General features: G+C 39.4%; 1 long non-coding RNA gene across 2 annotated transcripts in view; it reads left to right on the plus strand.

The window, feature by feature from the left end:
* Window positions 1-11736, plus strand: part of LOC113252729 (uncharacterized) — a 323663-nt gene extending 311927 nt beyond the window's left edge. For both annotated transcript variants that reach the window (XR_008957878.1, XR_003314989.4), the window contains exon 3: window positions 7730-11736. This is a non-coding gene — a long non-coding RNA (uncharacterized LOC113252729). The remainder of the gene's footprint in view (window positions 1-7729) is intronic.
* Window positions 11737-14085: the final 2349 nt, after the last annotated feature.

The following is a 14085-nucleotide window of genomic DNA, read 5'->3' on the forward strand; positions in this document are numbered from 1 at the left end:
TAAGTGAAATAAGTCAAGCAGAGAAAGACAATTATCAGATAATTTCTCTCATCTATGGAACATAAGAACTAGGAAGATCGGTAGGGGAAGAAAGGGATAAAGAAAGGGGGGTTAATCAGAAGGGGGAATGAAGCATGAGAGACTATGGACTCTGAGAAACAAACTGAGGGCTTCAGAGGGGAGGGGGGTGGGGGAATGGGATAGACTGGTGATGGGCAGTAAGGAGGGCACGTATTGCATGGTGCACTGGGTGTTATACGCAACTAATAAATCATTGAACTTTACATCAGAAACCAGGGATGTACTGTATGGTGACTAACATAATATAATAAAAAAATTAAAATAAAAAGAAAAGAAGAAGCTTGAGGAAAATCAGCTTTTAAAGGAAATAAGTTGTCTGGCTACACAAGCAATGGACTTGCAGTCAATTATCACAAGATTTTAAACTTTGTAAAAATCAAGGATTTTGTCTATTTATCTTTTTTCCTGTGTTCCCAAACCTAGTCTGACTCATAGGAGGTGTTCAAAATATTAATTGAACAAGTGGAAGAGTAAGAGGTATTTTAACAGTGTTGGGGTTGAGTTTTCTCGTCTGGAAAATGTGTCCCGACACTGTATGGCTGAACACATATCCGGACTCGGCTGGAATTTGAATTATGTGCCACCACATACTCCGTGTTTCATTTTGGATACATGACCTCACTTCTGGTGAGCTTTGGGTGCTCATCTGGAAAGTGGAGTTGACATTAGCTCCTCACATGGATGGCGAAGATGAAATGAAATAAGGCACGTTAAGTGACTTAGAATAGGATGAGGCACACAGAAATTTCTTAGTAAATATTAACTAACATTATGACAATTGTTAAAGGTGATTTTCAAAAAATGTAAAATCATGAGTCTCATACATATGTAAAAATAAATCCATTTTAAAGATCTCATTTAATTCATTAATTAGGGAACTAGTGAGGTGTTAAAACCCAGTTCAATGGAGAGTCTGAACTGCAGACACGTTTCTCCATCAGGAATGTTAAAATGAATGTGCAAATGGAGGATTTGCACTCTGGAGTGGGGGAGGAAAATCAGTTGAACTTCCACTGGACATAACTGACAGAGTTTACATGCGTATGGACAAGAATCACTTTGCATTGCTATCAGTTATCTATAAGGTACAAAGCTGTAAAATAGCTTCCCTGGAAGCAGAATTAGGTAACTTGCAATAATGTGTTTCAGATATTGCATAGTTTTCCATTGAGGTAGAAATTTTGTTTAAAGATTTTATTTATTTAGAGAGACAGAGCACGTGTGCATGCATATGCACAAGTGGAGGAAGGTACAGGGAGAGGGAGAGAAAGAATCTAAAGCAGACTCCGCCCTGAGCACGGAGCCTGATTCAGGGCTCGACCTGACAACACTGAGATGATGACCTGAGCTGAAATCAAGAATCAGACGCTTAATCAAGTGAGTCACCCAGGTGCCCTGAAATTTTTTTAATATTATTATTATTATTATTACTATTTACCTGAGACTATTTATTTATTTTTTAAAGATTTTATTTATTCACTTGAGAGAGAGAGAGACAGCCAGCAAGAGAGGGAACACAAGCAGGGGGAGTGGGAGAGGAAGAAGCAGTCTCCCAGTGGAGGAGCCCGATGCGGGGCTCGATCCCAGATCGCCGGGATCACGCCCTGAGCCGAAGGCAGACGCTCAACGACTGAGCCACCCAGGCACCCCTGAGACTATTTATTTTTATTTATTTATTTATTTGTCAGAGAGAGAAAGAGAGAGAGAGAGAGAGCATGAACAGGGGGAGGGGCAAAGGGAGAAGCACGTTCCCGGTTGAGCAAGGAGCCTGATGTGAGACCCTATCCCAGGACCCTGGGATCATGACCTGAGCTGAAGGCAGACGCTTAACCACCTGAGCCACCCAGGAGTCCCTTACCTGAGACTATTAACATCGGTTATATGAGATCATATTACATACGATGTTAGGTAATGAGAAATGATTCTTCCTTATCTCTTCCTGCTTTTCATACTAGCCCTTTTAGTATTTTTATACCATTATTACTTTTCTCAGCATATGTTTAGAAGTTATTAATATATTTTATTTCCATATTGGTAATGGTTCAGTGTAAAAACATTAGTAAATACAGAAAGGCATAAAAACAAAGTAAAATCATTAGTAATCTACCACCCTAAGATAACCTTGTTAATATAAAAATATCTACATTAGATAGATAGATGATAGATAGATAGATAGATAGATAGATGATAGATAGATAGATAGATGATAGATACATGATAGATAGATAGATAGATAGATAGATAGATAGATAGATAGATAGATGATAGATAGATGATAGATAGATAGATGATAGATAGATGATAGATAGATAGATGATAGATAGATAGATGATAGATAGATAGATGATAGATAGATGATAGATAGATAGATAGATGATAGATAGATAGATAGATGATAGATAGATAGATAGATAGATAGATGATAGATAGATAGATGATAGATAGGTAGATAGATAGATAGATAGATAGATAGATAGATGATAGATAGATAGATAGATAGATAGATAGATAGATAGATAATAGATAGATAGATAGATAGATAGATGATAGATAGATAGATGATATATGAAAAGCTGACGGATACAGGGTGCTACTTGATATTATGGAAGCTAAGAAATCTCTGAGTGCCTGATGTCCCTTCAGCCAATCCCAACAGGCATTGCTTCTCCTCTGAGAATCTGAGAGGACATGTTAACTTAGAGGAGGGGCTGGATAAACAGTAAGGGACAAACTATGAGCATGATCATATTCAATCCAGTGAGAGTTGTCCCTAAGTTTGGATTGGTCCCCTTTGCACTATATGTCTGTCTCTTTAGATATGTCCTTCTTCAGGTAGCTCAAAAGCTCATTGAGGAAGAGCATAACATCTGATCCATCTCCCTAGGACTCTTGTGACCATCAAAGTGCCTGACACATGATAGATACTCAATTAATGTTACCTGTATGGATGAGTGAATAAATAGTGAGTATAGTGAGGTAGATTTCCATTCATGGTTCCTCTGCTAATGAGCCTGATCAGAAGCTCCATTACTGCCTAACTGAAGGATCTTTCCTTTCTATACCTGCAGCTCTTGGAAGGATACCCACCACCAACTGAATCCCTCAGAGGAGGGGAAAAAATTCAACTCAGACTTTCCCATCATCTGTACTACCTCAATCTTCCACTTCCATTCATTGGTGAAGTTTGATGGGTTTGTCTACTTGGCACCATCCTTTCTCCCCCTCCCACCCTCCTTTCTTCCACTCCTGCTGCTCAGAGCCTTCTTCCTTCTCTCTGATTATAGCAACAGCCCCAAGGGGTCTCCAGGTTTGCAATTGTCAATTCATTCTTTATCAGTGGCGAGGGTGATCATTTGAAAACTCAAATCTGACCATGTTTTTCTGAGTAATCCTTTGCCTCTAGCTATAGTTCTCAAAGTTACATCAGAATCTCCTGGATAATCTGTCAAAACATGGGTCGCTGTGAGTCTCATAGTTTTTGATTCATTAGGTCTGGGGTAGGGCCCAATAATTTGCATTATTGCAAATTATTGCATCTAAGTTCCTAGGTGATGTGATCCTGCTGGTCTCGGGATACACTTTGAGAACCATTGGCTTGGGGTAATAAACCAAATTCCTCAATAAAAATTTTACTGAGGATATTCTAATATTTATGCTATAATGCGTATTATACTCTGCTTTGCTAGATGCATATTCTATTACTTCTACACTCTTTTCTCTCACCTCAGGCACATACAGCTTTCCTGTCAGCCACACAAAACCATGCATCTCTATGTATGCCCTGTCCTTCCCCAGTTCTGCTTGAAATGTAATATTCTTCCTCATTTGCTTTAATCTGTCAAAATTCTACTTATACTTAAAGGCCCAATACAAACAACCACAACTTCCTCTTGAAAGAATCACAGCCCATTTATGAATTACCCCTCTTCCTGAAAACCCAGGTAGACTCAGAATCACAGGCAACTTTCCCTGTTTACATTTCATTCTGCCTCTTCCATAAAACCCTAAATTAGAGATATGTATTTGTGTGCCAGTGTACTTATATTAATTACAAGTTCTTGAAAGCTTTCTTTTCCTTCATTCCTCCTTCCCCCTTCCTTCCTTCCTTCCTTCCTTCCTTCCTTCCTTCCTTCCTTCCTTCCTTCCTTCCTTCCTTCCTTCCTTCCTTCCTTCCTTCTTTCCCTCCCTCCCTCCCTCCCTCCCTCCCTCCCTCTTTTATTGTCCCTTTCTTTCATTTTCTTTTAAAATCAGGAGATCCTAAGAAATAACTGAATGAATGATTTCCATTAAATATTTATGGAATTTAGTTGAATTTATGGTTCACCTTAGTTTAAGGAATGAGCTATCAGATCAGTTCCTAATATTGTTCATAGCTGGACACATGGGCACTTGGGGAAAGATTAGGTAAATAGTTGGGTGATCATTCATCTGCAAAAATAGATTTACAAGGGAACATTTTTTATTCTGGGCAGGAAGTCATAACCAGTGCTGGTTTTATAGGAGCAATACATATAAGAAAGAAGTCATGAGAGCAACTGGCTCCTTCATATCTACATTTAGGTAGAGGGCAAAGGTAAACACAAGTGCTATTACTAATAGTAATATGTTCATATATGAACACATTTCATTGTTCAGGTTTTGATATTTGCCAAGCACTGTTATAAAAATAAAGTAGAAGCCATTTTATCTGAAACAATCAGGATTTTTTCCAGCATAATCAAAAAAGTCATTTTTGCAAAAACATTCCATAGTTATCAATTTTCTTAAGGGTTTCTCTGAATTCCTTGAGATTAAAATCAATCACTTTTAAATCTCTTATGCTGTCATGATCATATTAATTTTTCTCTTCTTCAGTTGTTAACATATCTGATCCAGATCTTTGTTGGCAAACGTCTTTGAGTATGATTCAAGCAAGTCACTTTCCTGAACCTTTTGTAATATTCATAATTTCACTTGAAAATTGATTTGTACCATTCAGTTGAAGTTTTCTTAGTTAACTCATAAAAGTAAAAATATATCTTTTTTCCCCTTCTGTAGCACTTTATTTTATTTTTTAGTAAACATTTTTAATTTAAATTCAATTAATTTACATTAATGTAATATTGGTTTCAGAGGTACAGGTCTCTGATTCATCAGTCTTACATAATACACAGTGCTTATTACATCACATGCCCTCCTTCATGTCCATTATCCAGTTACCCCATCTCTCTACCCCTCTCCCCTCCAGCCACCCTCAATTTGTTCCCTATGAAGAAGAGTCTCTTATGGTTTGTCTCCCTCTCTGGTTTCCTCTTGTTTTATTTTTTCCTCTCTTCCCTTATGAGCCTCTGTTTTGTTTCTTAAATTCCACATGAGTGAGATCATATGATAATTGTCTTTCTCTGATTGACTTATTTCACTCAACATAATACCCTCTAGTTCCATCCACGTTGTTGCAAATGGCAATATTTCATTTTCTGATGGTGGCGTAATATTCTCTTGTACATGTTTACCACATCATCTTTATCCATTCACCTGTCAATGGATATCTGGGCTCTTTCCATAGTTTGGCTATTGTGGACATTGCTGCTCTGAACATTGGGGTGCAGGTGACCCTTCGGATCACTACATTTGTATCTTTGGGGTAAATACATAATAGTGCAATTGCTGAGTCATAGGGTAGCTCTATTTTTAACTTCTCGAGGAACCTCCATACTGTTTCCCAGAGTGGCTATATCAGCTTGCATTCTCACCAACAGTGTAGGAGGGTTCCCCTTTCTCTGCATCCTTGCCAACAAATGTCGTTTCCTGACTTGTTAATTGTAGCCATTCTGACTAGTGTAAGGTGATATCTCATTATGGTTTTGATTTGTATTTCCCTGATGCCGAGTGATGTGGAACATTTTCTCATGTGTCTGTTGGCCATTTGGATGTCTTCTTTGGAGAAATGTCTGTTCATGTCTTCTGCCCATTTCTTGGTTGGATTATATGTTCTTTGGGTGTTGAGTTCTTTATAGATCTTGGGTACTAGCCCTTTATCTGATAGGTCATTTGCAAATATCTTCTCCCATTCTGTAGGTTGTCTTTTAATTTTGTCGACTGTTCCCTTTGCTGTGCAAAAGCTTTTTATCTTAATGAAGTCCCAATAGTTCATTTTTGCCTGTGTTTCCCTTGCCTTTGGAGACATGTCTAGCAAGAAGTTGCTGTGGTCGAGGTCGAAGAGGTTGCTGCCTGTGTTCTCCTCTAGGATTTTGATGGATTCTTGTCTCACATTTATGTTTTTCATCCATTTTGAGTCTATTTTTGTGTATGGTGAAGGAAATGATCCAGTTTTATTCTTCTGCATGTGGCTGTCCAATTTTCTGAAATAAAAATGTATCTCAATAATTAACTTCAAACATATGGATCAACCTTTCTTTTCCAAGTTTTTTGTTGAAGGGCTAAGGCCTCACATTCAGATGTGAGTCCAAAACATAAGACTTCTATGTTATCTTTTGCATTAATGCATTAGTACATTCCCAATAATGCATTAATATATTCATTTATGACTTTTGTTTGTGCTTCAATGGAGAGAAAATGTAAGGAATATGAACTGCAATCTGAAGTAAAACCCCTCTAGATTTTTGTTTTCCCCAGTCTTTTACAATGGTACTTATGGCACATACCACTTTGGTGAGGCTCGCCTTTGCCACTCTTCCAAAATATTAACTTAATTATAAAGAAATAAAACCCGTTTTCTTTACAAAATCAGATTTGATGTGTTTATGTAGCACTTTATGAATCATCAATTCCACTAGAATAAACAGGTTTGGAAGTCAATACAGTTGATTCTTGGCACATATGAAATTTAACTGCTAAGAATAGAAGTATCCAGGATTACCTGAAATTGACCTACTGGAAGCCAGCATCAGATTATCATGGAACTCAGTCAGAATGGTTTGGAGAGAGAAGTGATACTGAAAGTCAATTAAGAAGTCAGTGGAGATCAGAAGGGGGAATGAAGCATGAGAGACTATGGACTCTGAGAAACAAACTGAGGGCTTCAGAGGGGAGGGGGGTGGGGGAATGGGATAGGCTGGTGATGGGTAGTAAGGAGGGCACGTATTGCATGGTGCACTGGGTGTTATACTCAACTAATGAATCATTGAACTTTACATCAAAAACCAGGGATGTACTGTATGGTGACTAAAAAAAAAAAGAAGTCAGTGGAGGCTTCTGGATGGCCCAGTTGATTAAATATCCAACTCTTGATCTCTGTTCAGGTCTCAATCCTCAGGGTTATGAGTTCAAGCCCCAGTTTGGGCTCCATGCTGAGCATGGAGCCCACATAATAATAATAATAATAATAATAATAATAATAATAATAATAATAAAAGGGAAAAGAACTGCTATTGTAATTTACATGTAAACCTCATAAGAAATCCTAGGAAGCTGGTACTATCCTTTGTTAGGGATTCCATTTTCTCTTTCCAGTGTTTCTGAGCAGACCCATTAAATAAGGACATCTGTCTTCTTGGAACTATTAGAAGCACTCTAAATCCTGGTATTTCTCTTCCCCACCTCTGCTTCTCCAAGGGATATAGAATGCATAATTGGATTGGCTTGGAGTGGGATTGGCAAAGGAGTCCTGAACACATGTCACCCACCTCTCTTCTCCATTCTCTCCTAGATTCAGCCAGCTCCTAGGATGCACACATTTCCTGGGCAGTGTGAGTTTCTTCTCAAGGTAAGAGAAGTCAGCTGTTGACTCATGGCTTTGCCAGTCTTGAGTTCATTCACATCTGAGTGAAGAATACGGAGACCTATTTGGCTTGGAGCCTAAGCAGGGGTGTCTTCATCCTGGATTTACTAGCAACAAGTCACTATTTCATACAATTGGTCTGGAGAACTTGGAGGGAAGAGAGTGTGTCAAATATCAAGCTTGTTATTCTTATTTTACCCACCGTTTTATCATAGCTCAGGTATATGACTTAATTCTGAAAAATCCCAAAGAGGTAGGTGCTGCTATTATCCTAGTTTTATAGAGGAATTTGAAAATGGTAGAGGTGAGATGCCTAGTTGAGTTTCTTATAACCAGTAGGAAGGAGGGCTGATTTTTAATCTATTATTCAGTTATTCAACACTGGCATTAGACATTATGCATGCAGGTGATATGTGAACAAAATAGTTATAGCGCCTACTTAGATGGAGTTTATAGCTTAGAGAATAAGATAAATGTTAAGTAATCACATAAATAATTATATAATTACAAGCTGTAATTGTATGTCTTTAATGTCCATTCTCTTAACCATTATACTCTCCTGCTTGACCCAGAGATTTGCTAGAACTGGGGTTCACATTATTCTTTAGTCTTTTATTCTTTTATTGAAGCATTCTGTCATTCCTTATTCAATTGCTTTATTATGACCAACTGATACAGAAACTCCTGAAAACCGCCAACTTGGCAAGATCGCGAGGGTGCTTGGAAGCCTCTTTGCCACCACTAGTCCCTAACCTACCACCTGTATTAACCTTTTACAGGGACAGAATAGTTCCTAACATCTACATCGCGAAGACAACCCCCCCAACAGAAAATGTTAATTGTCGAAAGAAAACTTAGAGACAATCTAGCTAAGCCCCCTTCTATTACAGAAGAGGAGGCCCCCACGGCTCAAATAGTTTAAGAGATCGGTCGGAAGGTTACTGAGGTTATGTTTACAGGCTCCCCGTCCGGAGAACTGCTTGCTATACCTTTTAAAATGTTAGCTCAAGTTGTCTACGTATTGAAATTAGCAGAAAATAGATCTATATTCAAGAAGAGGTCATGGTAAAGCAGACTTCTGTGCTCTTTCGTTGCCAGAAGAAGAGAGGGTGTGGGATTAAGGAGGGGGTGGACATTGGAAAATTTCCCTGGTATGGAAGTCTCAAGTGAAGACTGTGATTGTTTCACCCTCTCCTGTCCAGTTTCTGAACTGTAGAGTGACTCTGTGTAACTTGGGTGGTTACTTGAATGTGCTTCATGTGCTTAGCCTCTTCATTTGTGATGCAGGGTGAGGATAGCACAGAGCCCACACTGTTATGAGATTTTAATCGTGTAATGTATGCAAAGGGTTTAGCACAATGCCAGGCACAGATGACACACTCAATAGATGTTAACTTTTGTGATCGTGTTGTTGTTGTTGTTCTTGTTCTCTTGTTACATTAACATATAATGTTTCAAATAAATTATTTAAAATTTTAATGCTTGAATAGGAGGGTAATGAGGGAGGAAACGGGGCATATGTTTAAGCAAAAAGCTTCTGATGTAATTCAATTTTATTCTACTTCCAACCTGGTTGAAAACCACTGGTGTGTAAGTTTGTTGTATTTTCCTATCTATTTTAGTGCCTCACCTGGGCATTATGCAGAGTAAGAGTCGCTTTACGCACGTTTCCGTAATTTGGCAAATGAGTCAAGATTAATTAGTGGAAGAGTGTTGTCTAGACTTCAGGTCTCTTCAGCTCTAATCTGCTTCTCCTTGCTAGACAGTGGAACCCTCCAAAACACTGTCTTCGTTTCAGCCCCCAACTAAAGCTTTTCAGTTTAGAGCAAACTTTCCTTCCAGCCCCATTCGGATGATCAGCCCCCCCCCCCCCCCCCCCGCCAGCCCCACCTCATTTCCATTTCCATGTTTCTGACTTCAGGCCTTGCTACTAGATGAAGGCAAAATGTTTTCCCTTCCAATTACTTTAGTGGAAACCTCACATGTTGCATATTGTAGCAGACAATGTTTCATTATGCTCTGGATTTGAACAGAGAGATCGCTGTTCCTGAAGGCCGCCAAGGCACACTCTGAGAGGTAGAGTTACCGAGTTACAGCCCAGAAAGGGAGACCAGGAGGGAGGCTAGACTCCATCGAGAAAATGTACAGGCAAGTGCGGCTCCACAGGAACCACAGGAATGCTTCAGGAAGGGTTTTATGATCAGCATCAGTAGATGTGTGTGTTTTATGAATCAGAGTAAGTGTATTCGTGTTCCTAAACTGCTTCAAAATCTCTGGCTGAAAGGTGCTCCTAATATTTACCCTCACGGCTCCCCCTGACATAACATGCCATTTTACATGCAGGAAATGGTGGGTCAGAGTTTCCCCAGGCCCTCACACACCAGTGGGAAGTTGTATCTTAATTGTTTAAGGCTCTGAAACTGTTTTTTACTATTTCTGCAGTAACGGAGCCTAAAACCAATAGTCAAAAAGTATTTCCAGATCCTCCCCTAAAATACACAGACAGTTGTCAATTACAAAAATAAATCAAATACATACAATTTCTTTTTGGGACTAGGGAGTTCAAAGAGATAAGCAGGCAAAAAGGTAGGAGAAGAACATTCCAGGTGGAGGGGTCCAGTGATGGAATGACCTAAGACAAAAAGTACAGTTGTTAGAACATTAACTGTAGGCAGCAAGTGGCTGAAAACAAAGTTGGAGACATAGGGATTTATTCAAAGTGCCTTTCTTACATGTGGGGTTAAATCCCAGTGGATCCAACAGAATGGCTTGATGTACATTTTGCACTTGTATTATGTACACTTGCAATTTAAATTTTCTTCCAGGTTTTTCTTTTATGAAACTGGGACATCTATTTCTATCTTCATCCTTCCAGTACTCTGCAAATTGTTCCAGTATATCTCAGAGCTTGAATTCATTATTGTTACCATTAAAAATGGCACAAATGGTCAGAATGACCCTAATTGCATTATGTCATTTAATCCTCATGATAACACTGGCAACAAGGCACTATTGGCTTTATCATTTCTACTGTATGGATGGAGACCCCCAGGCATGGGGATGTTAAATGACACAGGAAGTGGTATTATAGCATGTTTTCTTGTGATATTCCTAGTTATGACCGTTACATTTCTTTGTCCCCTAGTATTTCTTTCCAGAGCCCCCCCCACTTTTGCCTGTGTTTACTAAGTCATATTACACTCTAGTCTCAGCTTCAACTTATAGTAAAATACCCACCTTACCTTGCCTCCTTCTAGATATTTTTAAACATAAACTGCAAACCAACCTGATCGTCTACATTGAGATCAAATCATGAATTTTTTAAATCAAAGTTGTGGGGCATTATCATTCATGTCATGTGATATGTTTCAGCCTGGCTTGTGCAGGTAATTTTGTTAGCCCGATGCTGTCCTCTGGCATGCTAACTATTTCCTCCAGCTCTGTGATCCTCTTGAATTTAAAACCATGAGTTAGCAAGGGCCTGAAGGAATGAGAAGCAGGGTTTTCCCAGGAGACAGTGAGGTCATGTACTCCCTAGTCCTGGGGCTGTAGAAGGATATCATGCCAAAGCCAGGTACTTGGGGGGCATAGTTGTTCTAAATAATGTAGGCCAAATGAACACCATATCTCACACTTGTACCAAGTTCAGTTTTGCCAACCTCCCTAAAACCCTGCCTGCCTTCGTTCTGGAGAGAGCCAGACTGCATTTCTGAGCAAAAATGCAGAATCCTTGGGGCGCCTGGGTGGCGCAGTCGTTAAGCGTCTACCTTAGGCTCAGGGCATGATCCCGGCGTTCTGGGATCGAGCCCCACATCAGGCTTCTCCTCTAGGAGCCTGCTTCTTCCTCTCCCACTCCCCCTGCCTGTGTTCCCTCTCTTGCTGGCTGTCTCTCTCTCTCTCAAATAAATAAATAAATAAATAAATAAATAAATAAATAAAATCTTTTAAGAAAAAATGCATAATCCTTTGATTTCATTCTCAGTGCTACCCATTTACCCTGTACACCAGCCATTTTGCTACTTTTGGAGTAAGGAATTACCTCTTCATGGTCTCCAGCAGGTATGAATTTGAGACCTCCTTTATTCACGTGCAGGGCATTGTACTAGGTGCTGGGAATATAGCAAGAACGAGGGCAGACCTTTTGCCTGCCTTCAAAAGAGTTACTACCTGATGGAAATTTAACAGAAAAACAGAATAATAGAAGTTCCAAGAGGTACTGTTTGGTCAATGTTGTTAAAAGTTCTTCTCTTACCCCTTTCTCTGATGACTTCTATTTACCTCCTTTTAAGTTATCTTGGCAAATAGATTTTCTGAGTTGTCTTTCCATGCTAAAGTGTACTGTGAGCCTGAGAGGTAATTTTATTATCTTGGTTTAGATTCTATTTATACGAAAGTAAGTGATGAGCTTGCTATATTTGAAGTTTGGAAAGTTTAGGGGTGAGAGGTAATTAACTAATTCTTTCAACCCTTGTCTCCCCTTAAATAGGGCAGATTTACCCATCTCGAAAGCAATTTCAGTTGTCAAAACATTGGCCCTCTACATGGTTTTTGGATCTTAACAACCATCAAAATTTGGCAAGCAGCCCCTACCTGCCTGGCAGGAAGTTATATTTAGTACTGTGTGAAACTTTATTTTCCAGTTTCAGACATGCTCAACCCCTGCTGTGGAGTTCCAACACTCACACTTCCAAATAAAGAGAGTTTCTGGAATTCTTCTATGGCTGGTGATGCTTTGACCAAGGTTCTCACCGAATCCAGAATAACCTGACACCAGCTAGGCCCGCTCTGTAGTCTATTGTTGCAAGGCCAAATTAAACAGGCCAGTTCTTTGTCATTACTGTGCTTGTTTGTCAGCCTAACTAATGTGCAAGGGGAGCCTTCTGGCATTGGAAATCACACAATCAAATTTTAAAAAAGAGAGACTTGAAGAATTTTGAAGTGAGACTCAGCTCGGGATTTACTCACTTGTGTCCCTGTAACATGCACAACGGTGCCTCAGAATTACATTTGAAACTCTGAGGTGGTCCTGGCATTCAATCACATTCAATTCAATCATATTGCTAGATTTGGGTAAGAATACAGAATTTGTCCCCAGCCTTTCTTTCCTTGTAGATGTGCTTTGTTGCTAAACATTCTTGAGTAACAGTATGATGTAGTCTGGGGTACCGCAGTGCACTAGCTAAGCCCCAGCTCCTCCTTCTCCTCTCCCAACCCCATCTCCTTCTCTTAACAGCTGTGTAACCTTGGAAAAAGTAATCAATGTTTTTGATCTTTAGATTCCTCATTTGCAATTTTAGGATAGCAAATTAGCAGCCACATCTGTCTCTAAAGGATGATGTGAGGAATGAATAAGACTGTAGATAATTTTTCTAATAGATGCAGTTAATGCATACCTGGAGTAGAAGAGGTATTCAGTAAATGTTGAATAGTTGCATGGATAAGGAGATGAATGAATGATAGCAATATATAAAGGGAAACTTTTTATACACTAAAAAGTAGGCCACAGTGACAGTGCTCACTTAAAGAAAGCTAAAGGCCTTGGCAAAGTTTTTATATTCATAGTGATTTTATGTGAAGGGGTTTCTGTGAGCCTAAGAGGCAATTTGATTATCTTGGTTTAGATTTTATTTATACTAAAGTAAATGGCTTTACTGAGTGAAGCATTTCCTGGGACTGGACTTCTTGTTAGAACACGCTTCAGCTAACCATGGTCAAGCCAGGCAGTGACGGTATAACCCACTATTGAGTGGGATTTTGCCTGTTGTTCCAAAATTATGATTAGAATGCAAAGCTGTAAAAAACCACTAGGTACCCAAAATATCTATACAGAGCCACAAATAATCACAGACAGACATTTTCTCGGGGGTTCATTAAGAGGCACTTGTACCGTTCTGCTGTTTTCCACCACCACCCCAGGCCCCCATATACCTGCCAATATCAATTTTTACACTAATGTAAATGAGAGTAAAAAAGCCGCTTTGAGTGAGGGGTAGATAGAGGAGAAATTGATCAGTCATGAATTGTTGGACTAGTAGAATATACAGTAAAGCCTTCTTATACTTTTCTAAAGCCAAGGAAAGGGAGTAACTCCATGAGAACCACTCATAGATACTCAGTTTCTGCTTAGGCAGCGTGCTCAGCACTGGAGTCTACTGGAGGTTAGAAGAAGTGGGAGAGGAACAAGGGGGCAGAGAAAGCATCCTCTGCCCTCACCATTTAGTGAAGATGTATGAATTCCCACAGGTCAAATAGGAACCAAGGAGGGAGTCCTTTGAGAACAAAGA

This window comes from Ursus arctos, unplaced genomic scaffold (assembly GCF_023065955.2).
Source record: "Ursus arctos isolate Adak ecotype North America unplaced genomic scaffold, UrsArc2.0 scaffold_6, whole genome shotgun sequence".
NCBI classification, from domain to species: Eukaryota; Metazoa; Chordata; class Mammalia; order Carnivora; family Ursidae; genus Ursus; species Ursus arctos.